The sequence below is a fragment of the Apteryx mantelli genome, chromosome 3, assembly GCF_036417845.1.
Source record: "Apteryx mantelli isolate bAptMan1 chromosome 3, bAptMan1.hap1, whole genome shotgun sequence".
NCBI classification, from domain to species: domain Eukaryota; kingdom Metazoa; phylum Chordata; class Aves; order Apterygiformes; family Apterygidae; genus Apteryx; species Apteryx mantelli.
The window spans coordinates 63329613-63349169 of NC_089980.1; the positions used below are offsets into that span (position 1 = coordinate 63329613).

The 19557-nt window shown below is 47.2% G+C and overlaps 1 protein-coding gene across 1 annotated transcript in view; it reads right to left on the bottom strand.

Annotated features, from left to right (window-relative positions):
• FNDC1 (fibronectin type III domain containing 1) overlaps window positions 1-18735 on the bottom strand; it is an 87885-nt gene extending 69150 nt beyond the window's left edge. The window contains exon 1 of the mRNA XM_067293528.1: window positions 18661-18735. The gene's annotated coding sequence lies outside the window, so the exon portion shown is untranslated. The remainder of the gene's footprint in view (window positions 1-18660) is intronic.
• Window positions 18736-19557: the final 822 nt, after the last annotated feature.

Genomic DNA, 19557 nt, shown 5'->3' on the forward strand with positions numbered 1-19557 from the left:
AATAGAGCTTGTTTTCCTCTAGATAATCTTTGTATAGGCTGTTCTCTAGTCCTAGTCAGAAATTCAGTGAAGACTATGAAATCACCTGAGAAATACGGAATATTAATCCACACTGAGCTGCTCTTGCATGGCAAGACGTTGGAACGAAACTAGCTCCTTCAAAGCTTGTGTCTTTCTACACTACATATAAGACTCTCATCTCCAATTCATTCTTGTTTTCATATTCACATTCTGTATTTACTCAGAAGTTTCTATGTTTCTGACAGTTTAAAATTAAACACAGCATCTCAAAAATCTGCCAGGATAGTACAGAGAAAACATACCACCACCACAAAGCTAAGAGAGCTACAGCCTTACAGTCTTACAGCTACAGTCTTATCTTTAAAATTGTGGTCACCTGACTCATACTGCTTTTTATGAATGTTTTGCTGGTATATTCAGGCTTTGACCATTGTCCATGGAAGAGAAGAAGAGAAGGACACCACAGAACAGAAATCTACTGAGCAATACTAAATACTTGGAAGCCACCTCTGTCCCAGGACTCCCCTGAGTCACAGACTGTTAGAGGCTGGGGAAGTTTTACCTATATGCGCTCACTATCCATACACACTTCTCACAACCATCTCTACAAAGGCTGGGGCCTTTTACTGCATTGGCCTTGGATGCACACTTTGCTCAGCACTGAAGAAGCCCATTGCTACCACAAAGAGTAACTCTTTTCTGAGTGAAGAGAAAGTGGCTTTAAAGCCCATTTCGCATTTCTCTCCCTGAGCGCATTTGGGCCAGTCCAGCCAGCAGGAAGTAAGTTGATCATACTGACTACATGCTGCCGGGGCACAAGAAGAGTCCTTGAGGGACTCCAGAGGCAGCAGGATCACACTGAACTACTCCACAGCTCCAGAGCAGACCCAATGCAAAGTTTGCACCGTGATGGATTTTATCCCTCTGGTAAAATGGCTCCCATGCTGACAGCTGACACTTCTGCGTCTCAGTCTCTCAATGTGTTTCTAAGGGAAAGAATGTACCACTGGTACAAAAGCACATGGTAAAATCCACCACGGCAGTAGGAAGAAATGACACCTTTTGCTAGCACTGCTGCTTTTAGATGAAGTTTCTTGTGGTTTCATCCTGGACACATGGAATATGAGAAAGCATTTGCTCAGACTGACTTGATCTCAATGGCTGTTTCATCTTCTGTGATGCTGCCACCAGGGGAGATTTCTTTAGAGGTTTCCACACACAGAAATAGAAACAGAGCTTTCTTTAAGTTGAAAATGAAGATGGCACTCCTCCTCCCACACAAGGGTGCACAGACTGAAAGGGTGGCCCAGCTGTCTACCAGGTCACAAGCCCAGAGATGCCTTTCGCTCCAGCACGGATGCTAGCATAGACCCTGCAAGATGCCACTTTGCCCAGTCTGGAAATGAGGAGGTCTGGGGTAACTGTAGTGCAGCCTACCCGCATTTATCCTCACCCACATCAGCATGGCTTGTAGGTGAGCTGGCCTATTCCCCTCCAGGTGAGCCTCAAAGGGTGCCCGCAGGCAAGGCAGTAGAAAACAAAGAACATTGTTTCTAGGATGTCATGCGTCCCCTCCACCACCGTCCCCTCCACCACCGCTCCTGCTCCATACTTCCCTGCAGCCTGAGCTAGCTTTGAAGTGGGTTGGCAGGGGACACAAGCCAGACGAGGATCATATGCTCTATGACCCAAACCTGTGTCCTGCTTCCTGCAGGTATGGCCATAAATCTCCAGGGAGGAAAGCACACCTACTAAAATTGCAATGCTTATTAGGAGGCTAACTAAACCGTAGCAGCATCTTTATTCTGTGCAGCTGGATTACTCCTTATGAACCTCAGTCTTCACTCCATTGCACTGCTTTCACATTAGTGAAATCTCGTTAAAATCAGTGGCACGTTACAGATGCAGTCAAGTGAAGAATGAGGACCTGCTCATTCAAAGGCTGAAGAAAATATTGCATATAATTATCCTGATGGGAGATATGGATTATGCTTCTGGAAATTCACAGCAGGCAGCACAGCCCTCTACCTGTATCAGTTTTTTCTCTGACCCCAAGTGGTGGTTACCTTCACCTCTAGATCACCAAGCTTTATATGCTTAGTTCATCCTATTTAATGAAATATTTCTATTCAAAAACATAAGTCCCTTCCAAACCCTGCCCAGCTGTTGGCCTCAGTGACATTTCTGCGGCAGAGTCCCAGAGCGGGAGACAAGAGCTGCCCTTCTCGGTCCCGGTTTGGTTTGCCGTGTCAGGAGGGAACTGAAAACTCTCAGCCCCCTTCATCTTCACATTCCCACTCTCCAGAGCCTCTGAAAAAACAAGCCATCTTGGGCACTTTAACGCCCACCAAATGGTTTACATTATTTCTTTGTGGAAATGCTAACAACTCTTAACAAGGCAGCAGTAACAACCAGCTAAAAACTCATGGCTTAAACTGTTCTTCAAGTATCTCAAACTGGGATTATCACAAAAACAGGTCAGTGAGACACTTAGGAAGCGAAGATTAGCTTTGGATCGAAAGTCTTGACAATTTGGATGGTCTGGCTCTGGTTTTATTTCACTCTTTTATGCATATTGGTGACTTCACAAAATCATCTTCCTTAAGAGCTCTGGAGTATTTGCATCAGGGGGGCTGGTGTACACCTCTCTCTAGAACCAGCTAGATATACGCTAGCCCTGCTCCCTTACCCTGTAGAGTGGCAAAGATTTTTTAATCTACCAGAAATTCACATGTTTATGTAAAGTCTTTCCATTTCATTGCTAGCTGAAGCGCACGTTTAACTTTCCACTAGAAACTGCCAAAAATTCCTCAGACTCACAAACTCAGAAAACAGGAATTCAAGCTTCATCATGCATTCAAGGGAGACAGTTAAAACTCTCCGCTTTTATTTCACATTTTAAACCATTCATAAATCAGAAAAGATTGAGAGTTTCTCAAAGTGCAGGTTTGCTAAGAATAAAATACTGGCTCTGTTAGCGCAACTTTAGTCCCTGCTCTTTCATTAGCACCTCTGAGAGATGAAGTTTATTCATGGGGATTTCAAAAAGCACATCTTAAAAGAACAGTCAAATCTGTTTCTTTCTCTTCACAAAAATGCAAATTAAAAACACTAAAATACTATTTACCTACCTACCATATAATACTGTTTACAATTTATATCTTGAAATAATACCAGCCCTGATTCTTCTAAATGACTTTATTCTACATTATTTATTTCAAAAGATCTTTCAAAAAATATATAAATATCTTTGTACCCTGAAAAGGGAATCTGGTTCCACATGTTCCAAGTCTCCCAAAGTTCAAAACTCATAAATACTACATAAAATGCACATCAAGGAAATGGTAAGAATAATATAATCACTATTTTCAGTAACTGCACTAGCCTGGACTCGGACCAGAAATGTATAGGCACAGATCCTCACTACTGATAAACAACCTTCTCTTTTCATTTCATTTTCAGAAAGAAAACCTCTGCAGACAGATTCCAAGCAATATCTTCATGCAAAGTCCAGGGCTGTATTCTACATTACATCTAATCCTATCATACTTCAGCAGACATCGCCAAGAAAAGAACAGCAGCCGCTTGCCTCAATTTCAGGTAAGTAACCAAGAGAGTAATCAGCACATTTGTTTATACATTGTGGTCTGTCAACTATTAGCTGGGACAGTCAGCAAAGATTTTAACCAGTTGAAAGGTGGCTGAACATACCCATGGCTTTGCAGGTTTGTAAAAGTGAAAACATTGCCATCTTCCTTGGTTTGGCCTCAGGATATCTAGAGTTGAAAATACAAGTATCTACAAAGCAACCGATAATTTGGCCTCTAATGTTGAAGTGCAGAGCTGGCCCCCTCTACCCGTGCACCACAGAGCTCCCCAGCCAGTGGGATATCCAGCAAGTGGGACGTCTGGGGGGAAAAATCAACCCTTCATGTGAACAAAGCCTCTGTAAAAATCAGAAGACAAGTCTCAGGAAGGAAGAAGGTAGACTGTCAGTCTCCCAACATGCTGTAGTTAGCAGCGTACCTGAGCCATGAGCTACCCATGTGCACGAACTTCTGTCTGCTGTTCCTAATGTTTTAACACTGAGAGTGGGGGGTCTGGAAGGAAGGGTAGAGTGAAAGGGGCACTGCTACTACAAGAAGAAAACCGCATATACTATATGTGCATTAGAAAGAGGGATAGAGAATAGAAGATATATTTTTCTTGACTTTAATGCTCTTTATACAATCTTTTGTTGTATTTGCTTTCATAGTGAAGAAAGGCCTCTTCATTGCAGCAATCACCACCAACAGGTTTGCCAACCAGTACCAGCTGTTTTCTATTTCCAGAACATGGAGCTGTGACAGCATCACTGAATCCTGAGTGCAACAGTGCGGTGGCTTTGTAATAACATCCGTGTATCCGGTGAGATCTTGTCTACAGCACAATTTCCTACCATAGTCCTCAGAAAAGCAGTCACCAGCCATACTGATCAGAAGGGAAGTGGGACAGATGTTGTCCTTTAGCCTACTATTTAGGCTTTACCAATGAGGTTAGAGACTTACCAAAAGGAGTTTTAAGTATTTCAGCTGAGAATTAACCATACAGCTCTGCACCATTAACTTTATTTTCTTTTTTTTTAAAAGAGCATATATTTGGGGTCAGATTTCACCATCTCTATTCAGTCTTACCATGTCTCCTGTTACATATATTAGCATTAACTTCAGGGGATATATTAACAGAGTAAGCATCTATATACATGCATAGAAGTGGCAGGATCTGCTCTTTGCTCTCAATCTTAGTTTGTGAATGTTGACTGTTGTCTTGAAGGAGGACCACTGACATTGCTTGTTAAGTAAAAGCACCCCTGAGGCAGGATAACCTAACCCATGACACTGGGAAAGAAAAAACAGAATAAAAGGAGTAGGGAGGAGCAAAAAGAGTAACTGGAGAGAAAGATTTCAGAAAAACCGACAATTAATAGTTGTTCTTACCCCACCATCAAACTAGAAAGAAAAGTTCTGCCCATCACGCAGCTGATGATCCACAGTTGTCTTGGGTGCAGAAAGGAAAATGCATTTCACTGTAATCTGCTACATAAAGGAGCAGCAGAATTGCTGACCAGGCATTGTTATCAGGCTTGAATCTGGCACAGGCACAATGAGAACACAGTTCTGAATGGTTCAAACTGCAAAAATAAAAAAGCCAGTTCAATAACAACAAAACCCAACAACACAGTCTTTTTTTTTGGGGGGGGGGGCATTAACATATTATGGATCAACAGTGAGAAACATCATTTTACTATTACTAGTTCTTTTATTGTCTTTGTTACTTGTGCCAACAAATTTGGGGTCAGTAGAATCTAAACTCAATTCAATGATCATGGGTTTAGGGTTTGTTTGTTTTTTTAAGACAATCGGCTGTGCAGAACTCTAAAGCTAATTTTCAGCTTTAGAGTCCTAACACTCTAAAAAAAATTTCCAGTATTTTTTATCATTGCTAGGACAAATCAGAGCCCATGGGATTTGGGCCTTCCCTGTGCTAGATACCACTGAGCACTGTAAGAGAAAATACCAGGCCCAGAGATCTCACTTTGAAAGGCAGCTCTTCAAATCCAGCTTGGAAGAACACAGCCTGACAGCTGCTATCTGACTGCTGCGAGGTGACCCTTTGACACTGAGCTGGCACCCGCACAGTTCAGAGGCAACCAAGTTTTCAAATGCCAAAACAAATCAAAGCAACACCCATCTGGCATTGCCTGCTTTGCTTGTTGGCTTGTGAACTGTGAATATCTCTTCATCAACCCTGGCCAGTTCCTATAATGAGTTCCTGTTGAAAATCAACTCTTATTTCTATAACAGTAACATCTTCTACCATCACAGGGCTTCAGCTAGACTGGTATGGCATGAAAGGAGATGTTATTCAACATACTTATGGCCAGGGTGTATCTGGATGTCCTGCATGGCCAATGCTGGAGAAGCAGCCCTGCAACAAGAGCAAAAACAGCATCCTAGCTGTGAGCCCTTTAACCAAGCCTGGGTGATATTGGCTGAGAAGTTTGTACTGCTCCACAAGTAGCTAAGCAGTCTGTTACTGTCTTCTGAGCTGGCCATCTGCTACCATTCAGCAGCACAAACATTTTGTTAAAGAGGCAAAACTTCCTGAAATACAGTGATTTCCTCCCATACAAAGGGGCCCCAAATTACTCAAAAACTCTTGCAAACATTTCAAAGTTTCACTATTTGCCCTGTCATTTTTCAGAGGGACTACCAGTAACAATAATAATAATTAAAAAATAATAATATTTATACAGTGTAAGCAACCGAAAATGTATATTTGTTGGAAGCCCCTCTTGCTGTGTGTGAGAACCAAATGGATCCTTTCTCATTGCCAACAATCTTGCAAATGCTATGGCTAATTTCATGCAGGCTCTTCTGTTTGGATTCATAGGGTCTGTTTCTGCCATCCTTACTCACTGCAATTAGCAGCTTGTTCTGCAACGCTCTGGTCTTAAAAAAAGCCTTCCTTCTCCCCAAGGAAAGCAGCATGTGGAACGGCAGCAACATGCTAAAAAGAATCCCCCCTCTCTTAAAACATACCTTCTTCATTCAGGAACATTTACATTAACTCAATGGCTACTCTGATGCTTCCCCCAACGGTTTCTGAGGTCCATCTGCCATTTGAGCTCTCACCTCAGTTCTCTCCACCCCATGCCTCTGGGATGCCCAGAAACAAGGACAGTGGTTTGTATGTAACTGCGTATCAAGGAGATGTTTGTATGCAGAAAGTGTTGCCTACTGCAGCCAAAAAACTAGCATTAATCCTTTTACTATGAAATCATGTTGCAAGCTCAGTCCAGAGCCATCCTCACACCCAGAATAGTCTCTGCTCTGGGAGACAAGCAGCCCCCAAACTGATTTGAACCCATCTGACTGCCACCTTACAAAAGCTATCAGGATACAAACATTAGTGTCAATGCCAAACTTTTTCAAGCAAAAGTCATCCTATTTTTTCTTGTTTAAGTCTTAAAACATTAGCTAAAGTAAGAGAACTCCCCTCTCCTTTAGTCAGGCCAGCCCTGCTGAGAAGCTTCCCTTACACAAACATCCAAACACAACCAGTTTCCGTGAGTCCTCCCACTGAGATGGTTTCTGCACGGTGCCAGTTCTCAAAATAAGTATACTCTAAGATCCACACAGATCTCACACTGACCTGAGATGTTCACACGCTCTGCCATCCATACACTCTGGCCCAGGACATCCATATCTGTCATATGCTCTAACTTATGAACTGCTTGCTGCACTTCCCCTGTCCTCTGGCACACATGACTCCCTAAAACACAACTGTCCCAAAAACCTCCCTCTCATCACATGGAGCCAGGCAAGTTAGTGTGGATGCCATGATTTGGCACATTCATTTAGTCTCTCTGCATGCAACCTCCTCCTTGTGCTATCTTCTATCAGCATGCAGACTTTCTCACTGCTGGTGCTAGATAAAAACCTGCTTTCTCTCTCATTTCCTCCTCCCATCCCTGACACATATATGGATGTTTCCCTCCATTGCCAACGGGGAGTGTGGAAACCAGTCTCTTGCAGAGAGCCACAGCACCACTGTGCAGACACAGCCTTGCCCACACCAGCCTTCCTGCACTCTTATTGTCCTGTGTTAGCACAATGAGGGAGAGTTGGCTTGTCACCATTGCAAAGGAATGATTTAAGTAAATACAAAGTCACTTCTCTTTTAACTTTACTAAAGTGGTGGTCTGAAGTCTATTTCCATCCCTCCAAGGTTTCACACTGTCATTCCCATTCCCACATCACATCATCAGCTGCAGGTTTCCAGCCTGACCTGCAGAGTGTGGCTACAAACATGAGCAGGATCCTGCAATGTCTCATACTGCTCACCATCTCTCCCTCAGAGTAATTTAAAGAACTACTTTTGCAGTGGAAAGCTATCGTGTTTGCAGATGTATGTGGCACTCAGCAATCAGCACTTCTAAGGGCACAACAGGTCTTAAGTGTTGAGGAGCAGCTATCAGACTGCAGATCAAGACCAGTATGAGAACATATGGTCTGAGACATCTCATGGCAATAAACAGGTGTTACCTTACACTCTGCAACCAAAACGCAGCAGCTCTGATCCTGAGTTGGGAGGACTTTTAGAAAGACTCACAACATGCCTGATGAATGGTCCCCCGACACTGATTTAAACATGCAGTCAAGTTCTTGGAGGACTGACCTGACTTACAGTAGCCATAAAGAGATAAAAATAGGAAGTTATTGTTCTGGACACAGTGATCATCTCATTACAAACACAAAAATACATTAATATACAAAGCTAACAAGAAAATTTGGCTTGTTAATATTGTTGTTGAAGGTTTTCACTTTCTAGTTTTTCAGTACTATAGCTATGCAATCACACAAGTGCTTATTTTTCTGTTGTATTTCATTTTTTGTTGTTTTTGGGGGGGGGGGGAGGGAGCAATTTCTTCTGTGCCTGTAAGTGCCAGCCACTTCAAGGCATGCATGTCATTTGGGAACTTCTTGGTGGGCCATCATGATGGGAACAGATACTCAGGTCTCTGCTGAGCCACCCATGTACATGGACTGTAGCTTTGCCCATCTCCTCTACGTACATACACCTTTGGACATGAGGCCTGAGAAACAGGGTTCCAGCATCACTGAAGTGGCTATAAGATCATACAATGTAATGAGTATTTAGATTGATAATAAATCATTTCACTCATAAAACAAACAAGGAATAGAGAAGTCAAGCAAAAACAGCAGGAACCAAAAATCACTTTTTAAACAGTTCCAGTTAGACTCTGAAATTTACTGACTGTAATAAATGAAAAGTGTGAGGTCTGGGCTACTATTATATTTCCATGTTCTCCAAATCTGTGCTATTAGTCTCTTTCACCAAAGAAACATGACCTGATCACTAAGCTGAATTTATCCCCAAGCATTCAGCTGTACCGAACAGATGAATTAACATCCCCAGATTTTAGAGAAGGAAAGGAAGCCACGAGAGTTTGCAGGCTCGATCCAGCAAAATAATATTCATGTGCTTCCTTCAACTATGCTCAGCAATTTCAGGGACTGCACATGGGAGATAAGCATGTCTCTAAGTGTTTAGCAAATCACAGTGCAATACACAGGCAGTCTACAGAACGGACAAAACCAGAACTCGTTTCCAGAGTTAGAGGGGACCCTGAGCTCCCATGACTTTCTCCTCCTCAAGTGACAGTGAGATCATTGCGTTGCAGGGTTGACATGTGCAATAACAGCATAAAACCAGCAGTCTTTATTGAGGTTTGCTAAAAGCCTGCTGAGATACTACTGAGCATCTCACACAAGATTTTGGCAACATCCTCTTGTTTTGGAAAGTTTCAAGTAGAAGAAAACAGTGGCTTAGGCTGGACAGTACTCAGCCACCACAGTGTGGAAAAAAGCTTTCACTCCATTTTTAAAACAGGCAAACTGAAGCCCAGGAAAGGCAAGATACCACTCTGAAAGTTTGTCTCAGACCTAGAAAGGAAACTGGGTCTTCTTATCCCCAGTCTACCTCCCCAGTAACAAGACCTCAGATATTTATCAAATATGTAGATTAAAAATACATGCAACTTGAAACCAGGGTAAAGTCTCAGTTCAGCCAAGCCAGATGGAGCCTTTCCATCCTGCCATTCGCTCTTAAATTGTTTGTAATACGTTTACTTTGGGAGACCAGAAATGTCAAACTGATGACACCACTATGACAGAAGTTGATACAAAGCTTAGCTGACACAGATCTTAACAACGACAACACAGGATCCAGAGGACCTGCTCCTGCAAAATGCTGCAAGTCTCCTGCCAAGTCCTGAGACCTCTGTCTGCTTCAAATGACTATAGCCTCTCAGTATGTGAGCTGAGGGGCCATCTGCAAAAGATCCAACACAAAAAAATATACAATTATGTCACCAAACTTGGCATGGCTTCAAAAGGTGATGAAAGGGAAAGACATTTAGACTATGTGAAAGTGAAGTTCAGTTGTTCCTACAGGGTCAGATTCTGATGCCATTACATATTTCAGCAGGGCTGCCGTGTGAAGCAAGACACTATCCAGCAGGAAAAACAGCATCTAAATCCAGCCCTCCATCTATCTGGCCACAGTCTGCATGCTGTAATGCTCTCAGAGCCAACTCAAGGCTTCTCAGCAGCATAGGAAAAATTAAATGCTGGCTTCCCAAGGCAGAAAAAACGTAAGGCCCGGCTACTTCTGCTGAAGCAAAGCAAGGACCAGAGGGAAAGGGTGCAGCTGGCAGAGAGAATCAGGGGCAATTCCCAGGGAAGTTGGGCTTGCTGCCAGAGGGGTGGTGGGGCAGGGCAAGGGTGGATACTCCCATTGCCCCACGCACCATGACCACCCCCCTCGGCAGCAGGAACAGATGGCAGGTCTCTGGGAGCTCTGGCAAAACAGGCAGAAAGGCCTCCGGCTGCCAAGGCTGCCTGCTTCGCCTGCGCCATGGGCTGGCGCTGGATGCCACTGAGAACTGCCAGCAATGGCAGCATGATTTCCCAGTCACAGCTGCTGTTTCTGTGGATGGAGTTTTAAGTAAACCAGTAGCTGCTGCATGCTGCTAACTAAACTCCTTTCTAATGTCCATGTCCTTCCAAAGATGCTACTCTGAGCTGAGGGAGAAAGCACTTCATTACAAAATACCAAAACAAATGATGTTGACTACTCATTTTCTCTTATTTTTGCCTTCTTTTTTGAGATGACCTGGCAAAACTGATGTTCCAGTTCCAGCAATTCTGCACTTTTCCCTAAAAAGAGTTGCATCCAAAAAATTGTAGCGATCTATATAGTAAACATGACGGCAAATAATCATTTAAAGAGTTTCCTCTTATTTTACAGCAGACATATACATTAAGAATGACCAACTTCTCCAGTGGAAAAACAATCAGTTTAACACCAGAAGAACACAAGAGTCAGATCTGCTGGAATAGGGACTGCTGTAAGATGTTCAAAAGGACTTGATGACTGAGTAACACTGAAATAGCTGTGCTGGAACAATGAAATATGAATACACACCACAGTACTCAAAGAATAATTTGCTCTGTTTAACGAAGAGCTGATTTGATGATCAAGTTACTCATTGAAGAGGGCTTGTTTAAAATGCAGACTTCTCCAGATCATATTCTAATATGTTCATATTAGAACATATGTTCTCATATGTTCATAAATTTGGATATACCTTTTAGGTTCTCTTCCAATGCAAGGATGGTTGGCTTGACTTCCCTATAATATGATTAATGTACTTCATTTGATGTAACTAGTAACATTCTTTTTGCTTAGCAAAAGCTCTCTTTATATGAGATACAATTTCTACATGATGAGGGTCTTTCCTTCCTTTCAGTAATCCACCAGGACTTAGGGCTATTTGCCTTATAGACCAACTATGTGAAATGTAAGAACCTCCACTGAAACGGAGCCACATACACAGACCAATTTTCAGAGGCCCTGAAGTTTATTCAGGGTCCTTTGGCACAAAGGCCACTCACCATTCTGGAAAACCAAGCCCGGCAAGCCTCCTACAGGCTCTGGATTTTAAAGACCGTTTCCCTTCATTTGTTGTGGCTGTTTGTCTTCTGCTTTTGCTACACACACACTGGAGATCTCTTGCCACCGACATTGCTATTATTCCCAGAGCAATCCACTGAACTGTCCCAGACAATGTTTCATGCCGCCGAGCGCAGAAGGAGGGGCAGCAGCAAGCGCTCACACAGCGCCGAGCACCCTACACACTCTTCCTACGAACAGAGGCACCAAGTCCAGCAAAGTGTCTCAACATATGGATACCTTTAGGCAGCTGAGGAGCCTCCCTGGCTTCAGTGGGACTACTAGCATGCTTAAATAACTTCCTGAATCAGGGCCAAAGAAAGGGGAAGGGAAATTCAAAATGCAGCACACTGTGAATGGAATTAGGCTGAGACACTGCGCCGCCAACACTCATGATCTTACTGTGAGCCCCACAAAGGCTGAAGTTTCCTCACCCTCAGAGCCCAGGGATTACAGGGCCATCTCCATTTCAACCATTTTTTAAAAGTGAGCGTGAGAGATGGAGTGCCAGAAACTAAAAACATGGGGAGGGGGGTAGTTGAGAAGAGGGGGAGGCGAATGGACAGTGAGCACCAATACCAGAGCTGACGTCTGTGTCATTAGTATAGCCCACGAGGTCTCTGTGGCTGTGTCAGCACACACTGCCATCACTTTTCCCCAAATGGGGGCCTGGAGGCAGCACACCCCAGCTCCCCTTTAGCCTGGGTTTCCTTCCCACACTAACCAGTGTGCATGGGAGAAAGAGCAAAGGCAGCATATTTTCAGGTCTAACCCCAACACAGAGGTGTAACACAGCCAGGATACACACCCAGACTTGGCATGGGGGAAGAGCTCCCATGTCCCACAGTACAGAAATAATTTATGAAGAGCTAATAGTGGGCCAGAGGTTATGAGTTCAATGAGAGGGATGTATGGTGAGCACTGTTCATAAAATGTATGATATAACCTATAAAGATTTTAATCATCGTGAAAATGTTGCAAACCATATGAAACACACTCAAGCTTAAAGAAATGGACTACATAAGGAATGCAACAGCAATATAAATTGCAGAAAGTCTCAGGGGCAAAGGAAGATAGAAAGCCTCATTTTGTATCTCACAGAGCAATCCCAGGAAACTGGGGAGGAGGAACTGGAGTCCACAGAGTCAGAAACCCAAAAGCTTGCATGCCTTTTAAGAGAAGGATGTAGGAAGAGAGGTCTGAAGAGAGGCAGATATCAGAGAGAAAATAAGTGGAAGGTACCCAGCTGCCCCACAGAGGTCTTGCTGGGGGTGGGAGACGCATTAGTTGTCGGCACAACCTCCCCTTTCCCTAGATAAGCTGACACCAGGCAACGAAAGAGCCACCAGGTAAACACTTGTTTGATGTTGCTCCTTGTAACTGTTTTCTAGTATTGTAGTTAAGTGCTCAACTGTGTGGTCCACTATCAAAAAAGCTTCTTTTCATTATAAGCTTGTCTAAAGTTTCAGAGGAACCAGGTAAATCTGACACTTTCCAGGCGCTTGTATGTCCCCAAAGGAAATGAATCCAATGAAGGAGGTGCTGCAGACAAGCTCTGCAGGTGCCTGTAGCTAAGAACGAATCTGAGAGCTAGGATCAGAGCTTCAGGAGTCAATCTAGCCAGATACAGAGGCAGCACAAAAAATCCTTGCTGATTTAAATGGCCCTTTGGAAAGAGGCAGACAGTGGAGATGCAGATGAACCTATGTTTTTCCTCTAAATCCCTAGATATCCAAAGTGTGAAGAAAAGCTTAGAAGTGTGTGTCCCAAAAACTCAGAAAACAGATAGCAAAGCAAAAGATCTCAGCAGTTCTTATTTTTTAAATCTTGTGCTTTTTAAGCCACTGTCTTGATTTTGGCAATGCTTATTTTGGCACTGCAGTTTGTGAACATTCAACACAGACTGTAGGCTTTTGGAGCCAACAGCACAGCAGAGTAAGCGACGGTATAGCAAATACATATAAATAAATGCAAACCTGACTCAGAGGCTTTATACTGGGTCACGTATAGAGAAGGACTTTCTGGGCTACTTCCCATTTCTTCACAGGACCCATCACTCCTCTATTACCCTGAAGACTTAAGACAAACCCCTTCTCAGAACCTACACCATCAGCTCAAACATAGCCAAAATACAGATTTTGAGCCCCACATGAAAGCAAAACACTTGGGCTACTAATAAGGCAGAGAAAAAGGAACTCCCCAGCTTCAAAAACTGTTTCTTTACTCAGGATTTCAATGTCTCACACCTGCAAGGTTAATTTCAATATCCTTAGCTGAGCAGGGGGAATAGGCAGCACAGGCTGCAGAGGTTAAGTGATCTGTGCTCTTAGGGAATAAAGAAAACACTCATAGTTCCAAGTAAATAAAACTCCAACTGCACTGGAAGGAATAAAAATACTTTCAGAGCATAACTGTTGCTGCTCTACTGTTGCTGTGACAAAGAACAGACGAGCTGTGTTTTGTGGGAGAGAAAAGCACAACAGCAAGTGCTGGTACCTGCCTAACTGAGATCTGTGCAGAGTCTGTAGTGCTGTGAGTGCCCTCTCAAGGCTGCACAGAAGAAAGAGCGAAGAATGCGTGCAGCTTTAGGAAGAAGATTGCAGCACTGAGTTTTCTGAGAGGAAGATGAATCAACCATCTAAACCGTTAATGTGTTAGTGGTCTATGAGAAGCATAGTTAAACATCAACTCACCCTCTCCACCCCTGTAGGAGAAATCACACACAAAACAAGTGGTACATTTACCATGATACATGCATACACCTTGCTATGAATGGTTCACTCATGCAGGCTACAAGGGAATTAAGTAATACTGATTAATGAAGACAGATTACTCAAGTTACAAGATAAGTGGATCCTAAGATTCCAAATGTAGAAAAAGAAAAAGGTGCTAGTTTGACGGCAGCCGTTTGAATATTTGGCACACACTCAGAGTACCAAACACAGGCTCAGTCTAGAAATCTTTGGTCAGGGAGGGCTGTGGGACTCCCAGTTATAACTGAACTGCACCAGTGTAACTGTTATAGACCCAATGCCTGGTGCCAGCACAGCCCGACACCACCTTAGCCACATGGCAGAGGACTCTCCCAGTGAAGGAGAGAGCTGGGTGACACGGAGCCCCAGCTGCCAGCTGGAGAAACAGCTGGTCCTAAAAGACCACCAAAAAATTGAACCTGGTGCAAACATGGCTTTGCTTCATCGATCTCAAGACAACAGACCACCCACAGATTACAGAAACAGAGCTTAGAGCAGACACGAAGTCCACCCCTGAGACTTAGAAGCCACATTTACCATTTTGGTGTCCTGCGTGAGAAATGTCAATGTCACGAGCACTGCTCATGTCCAAGAGGGGAGCTATACTTTGTTGGCATATGAATGCTCACTCAATGCACTGGTTCACGTAGACAAGATACTAGTCCCTGTGCAGGGAGAGAGAAAACACGCCTTGTCCTGTTTCCCCCTCTCTCCTCCTGCAGCAGAAGCCAGCTGTTCCCTGGGCCTTCATATTTTGTCCCTTCTTCCTACTGAATCTCCACTTGCCTCCTATCCACCCTAAGACACTTGCTGACTTAGAAATACCTGGCCAGTTACTGCTTTGCTCCATGCTCTACTCAATCCCCCCTCTGTTTTCTATATAGTGCAGCTTCTGAAAGCATCTTCTTAACCACACATCCAGCCACCGTCAGTCCATATGCTGTCTCTGCTACTCAAAAGCTGGAATTACAGACTTGGCCAGCACAGGGACTTTTATACCTCTGACACACCCAGAGACTGGTACAGAGCTATACAGTTAAGACCATTACAGCATTGTCCTAAATAACCAAGAAGATACATTCCGTAGAGCTAAATGAAGTGAAAAATTCCCCTGGAGACCCTACTGCCTTCTCTGTTTAGGTCACACAGTCTAGATAAGGAGGAAAAATGAGAGTCAGTTCTGCTGTCAGTAAGGCTCTCAGTCTGAGTTCAGCCTCTTCTTAACGTTCCTCCCAAATTTCTCCCATTTGCCACAGATGGTACTTGAATACACTTTGTATAAAAGCAGCCCAGGAGGGTTTCTACAGGAGGACAGCTTTCCGCCAGTCACCCATCAGTATGCGCTGTACATGCTTCCACATGCAGGATCTGGTAACAAGCAACAAAAATCTCTCTTGGCAATACACAGATGGGATCTCCCCCCTAAACTGGCTCCAACACAGCACCCGTCTCTAATACTTCTGTGGCCTGAGAGGCTGCCCATAGCAATCCTGACCACAAGCCCCACACAGACTTTCCATTTTGATAAACAGAAGCAAAGTCAACGTCAAAGTCCAACACTAGACCTCACAGGGGACATCTTTTCTGTCCTTCCACAAGGGCTCTTTCACTGCCTTGCTCAGACTCCCCTCTGCAGAGCTGAGGCACCTCCCCATCTCCCAGGCACAGAGTCCGGCCTCAGCAGAGCAACAGGCAAAGGCTCTGAGGCGCCCAGCTGCAGGAAATGCACCCTGAATTTGGGACAGCTCACCTAGACAGAGTGACTGCTAGAAAGGTTAACAGGAAGAGATAATTTCAAACACAGCTGGAAGATGAGAATGTGGAGCCAAGGGCAGCAAAGGAGCTCAGTGATAGGCTTCACCCTCTGAGGAAGGACTCCAGTGCCCACCACCCCTCCTGTCTGGGCTGCACTTGTTCAGGGCACAGCTTGGGGTTTAGTGGCCTACAAACCACTTTCTAGATGGAGAAGGAAATTGTTCCCCATTCGGTGCAGCCTGCACACCGCCAGCGCCAAGGAGCACGTGTACAGCTCACACTGGAGTCCTGTACAGCTGCGCCAGGGGGTTAACAACCCAGTGTTCCCACTTGGGTAGGTTTTGGTGCACTTCTGCAGTTTGTAGCTGGGAAGCCTGCAGTGCTTTACACAGCACTACGCCAAGACATTTGTGTTTATTCAGAAATTGGCTTGCTTTTACAGCACATTGGCGTGTGACTGCAAAGGAAGAAAGACTGTATGGATGTTACATCCAACATTTTCAGTGAAGTTTCAAACTCCCCTAGAACCTCTCTAGAGATTACACAGTCAGACAAGCAAAAGCCTGCCTGTATTCGACAAAAGCCCAGTGCTTTTCCTCAGAGGCCACGATGTTTCTCAGGGACGTTGCCCATACTACCAGCACACAAGCTTCCCCTCCCATCCCTCCTTTTCCTCTGGTTTGCCAGAAGGCAGCCCCAGGGACAGCAGACCCACTTCCCAGTCCACTTCCCACTACTGCAAAGCAGTGCCACTACAAACTCACTTCTAGGAAAAAAATCCCAGGCTTAACGTGGACAGGTACAGCACGTCACAGAGAGACAGCACTGGGCATACTGGTACTGGTCTCAGAGATCTTTTCCTTGTCCCAGGTCAAACAGATCTTTCCCATTTGGTTAGCTGCACAATAAAGTGCACTAGGAGTCATGGGTGACATTAGGTCCTGGGCTCTGGTGCCCAGCTTGGGGCTACCTGGGAGCAAGACATTGCCATCCTTTGCCAGCTCCTCTGTAGCTGCTGCACTAGGCTGGAGGTTGGCAGCCGCCATGTCCAGAATCAGGGAGCAGGTGTCCCCATACTGCCCTGGCAACTATGTCCCCAGCAGTTAAAATCTGGTGCTGAAATGCCTCTATTACGTCCCTCTGTGCTCTAGCTGTGCTCTGGTACAAAGACCGTGTGGGCACAAGCTGATACAACTATGAGGTTCAGCACTGCCTGTGGGTGCAAACACTGCCAGAAGGACTTTGATTAAACGTATGCCACTTCCACATGGGAGGCTGGAAAGGTCAGAGAAGATCTGCCACCACACACCAAGACCCGACCTCAAGAGCAGCTTAAATCAGGAAGACACTAAGAGTCTGGGAAATCCTGAGAGCAGTTCCAGCCTTCCTCCAGCTGGCCAAGGACCTGATTCACAGGGCTCAAACACGGTTTCTCTTCTTCACGCGGGAATAAACAAAAGAAGATTCTTGCCTTGGTTTCAAACAGGATGTTAGGCACAGGAGCTGCCCAACGTCAAACTCCTTAAACTAGTTAGCAGGGCTCTGCAGCTGGCCCCAAACGTTGCAGAGGGACTGGCACCCAGTGACTGTGGGAATGAGGCATACAAGAGCTAAGTGCAAGAGGAAAGAAAGCCTTTAGCTCGTATTTGTTCGGAAGCGTCCTTGCGGGCCAGAATCCCCCATCCCCGGGGCTGTCCCTACAGTCAGCAGAGCCGGGGAGCTGCCGGCAGATCTCAGCACGAAAAACCCGCAGGGCAACCTGGAGACCCTCAGTGCCAGGGCCCGCCCCCCCGGCTTTGGAGGCAAAACTAACGCAGGTCTCCCTCTGCCGCCTGCTGCTCTCGGCCCCCGCTGCCCGCCCGGCGGGGCCGGCGGCGAGGCACCGGGAGCGGCAGGGCTGCAGGGGCTGAAGGGGGCCGCCCGCCCCGGCCCCCAGGACACCCCCGGGCCCCGTCGGAGGGACCGCCACAAGCACAGGGAGTGGCAGGTGCCTCAGCCGCGGCACCCCCGCGCCGCCGGGCTCGGGGCTCGGCTCGGCACCATCCCGGACGGCGCGGTCCGGCCCGGGCGGGTGTCCCCCGATGGTGCCGCAGCGGCATCCCGGGCCGGGCCGGGCGGCGACAGAGGGCGGCTCTGCCAAGCGACCGCCGCCCGCCGCGACCGCCGGCACCGCGCACCCGGCGCCCATCACCGCAGCACCCCACAGCGCCCCCCCCCCCCGAGACACGCTCTCCGCAACGTCCCCGGCGCCCCTTGCTAGCACACCGCCCCCCAGCACAACACCCCCGGCAGCACGCACAACGCGCAGCCCCTAGCGCCCCCGTAACACCCCCAGCACCCCCCAGCGCTCCCTCACCACGCGCACCACACACACCCCGTCCCGCGCAGGGGCACGACACGCGTGTGCCAGCGCGCATTCACCCTCACACATTCATACTCACACAAACACACTCACGCATTCACACTCACACACACACTCACACCCCGCAGGGCACCTCCGCGCCCCGAGCCGCGCCGCGCCGCTCCGCGGGCGCGCACCGGCGCTGCCTACCTGGGGCGGCGGCGGCGGCGGCGGCGGCGGGCAGCAGCGCGGCCGCCAGCAGCACCAGCGGCAGCGGCAGCCGCAGCGGCGGGGCGCGGGGGGCGGCGGGCGCCGCCATGGGGCCGCGGCGGCGGGAGCGGCGGGGCGCGGAGCTGCGTCCGTCTCGGCGGGGCTGCCCCGCTGCTTCCTGCGCGCCCCGCCGTCTCCTCCCCCGGCTGCCGGCGGACTGCGGCGGGGCGGCCCGCGGCCCCGGGGAGGCGGGCGCCGGCCCTCCGCCCCCCGCGGCCGCCCGCACGGCCGGCCCTCCGCCCCCCGCTGCCTCGCCCGCCGAAACCTGGGGGAAACTTTGGGGGCAGGGCCCCGCAGGGCTGCGGCGGCTCCCCTCGCCCGAGGCCGCAGCGGGCAGGGGCTTCGCCGTGCCCCCGCGTGAGGGGCGCGTGGAGGGGGGAAGCGGCCCGCGGATGCGTGGCCCCTTCTGAAGCAGCTTTGGGAGAAACATCACTTTAGCTGGCGTGGGTATAGCCGCTTGTGCTAGCCCGTCGTTTGGCTACACAAATGCAGCCTGTGGGCAGTCCCGGCAGCGTTACTCATGGCGTACGTCCTTAGCAGGTGTTCCTGTCCCAGCGGGATCAGGCTGTGGTTTATTTTCTGCCTTCTAACATACCTACAGCTCCAGCTCCTAGCAGTTTTCACTGCTGTTGCACACTCAGCAGCCTTCCTCAGAAAATTTTGCCTTGGGGAGACCATGAGCTCAGAGCCAGTTCCTCTACATGCAGGAGGAGTTTCGGCTCCTGCAGCACGCATTACAGATGCACCGCGCTGCTTCGCCTCTTGTCCCCTGCGCCCTCCCAGTGGGCTCACAGCTACAGTCAGCCCAGGGAGGGCGCAGGCAGGCCCAGCTACCCA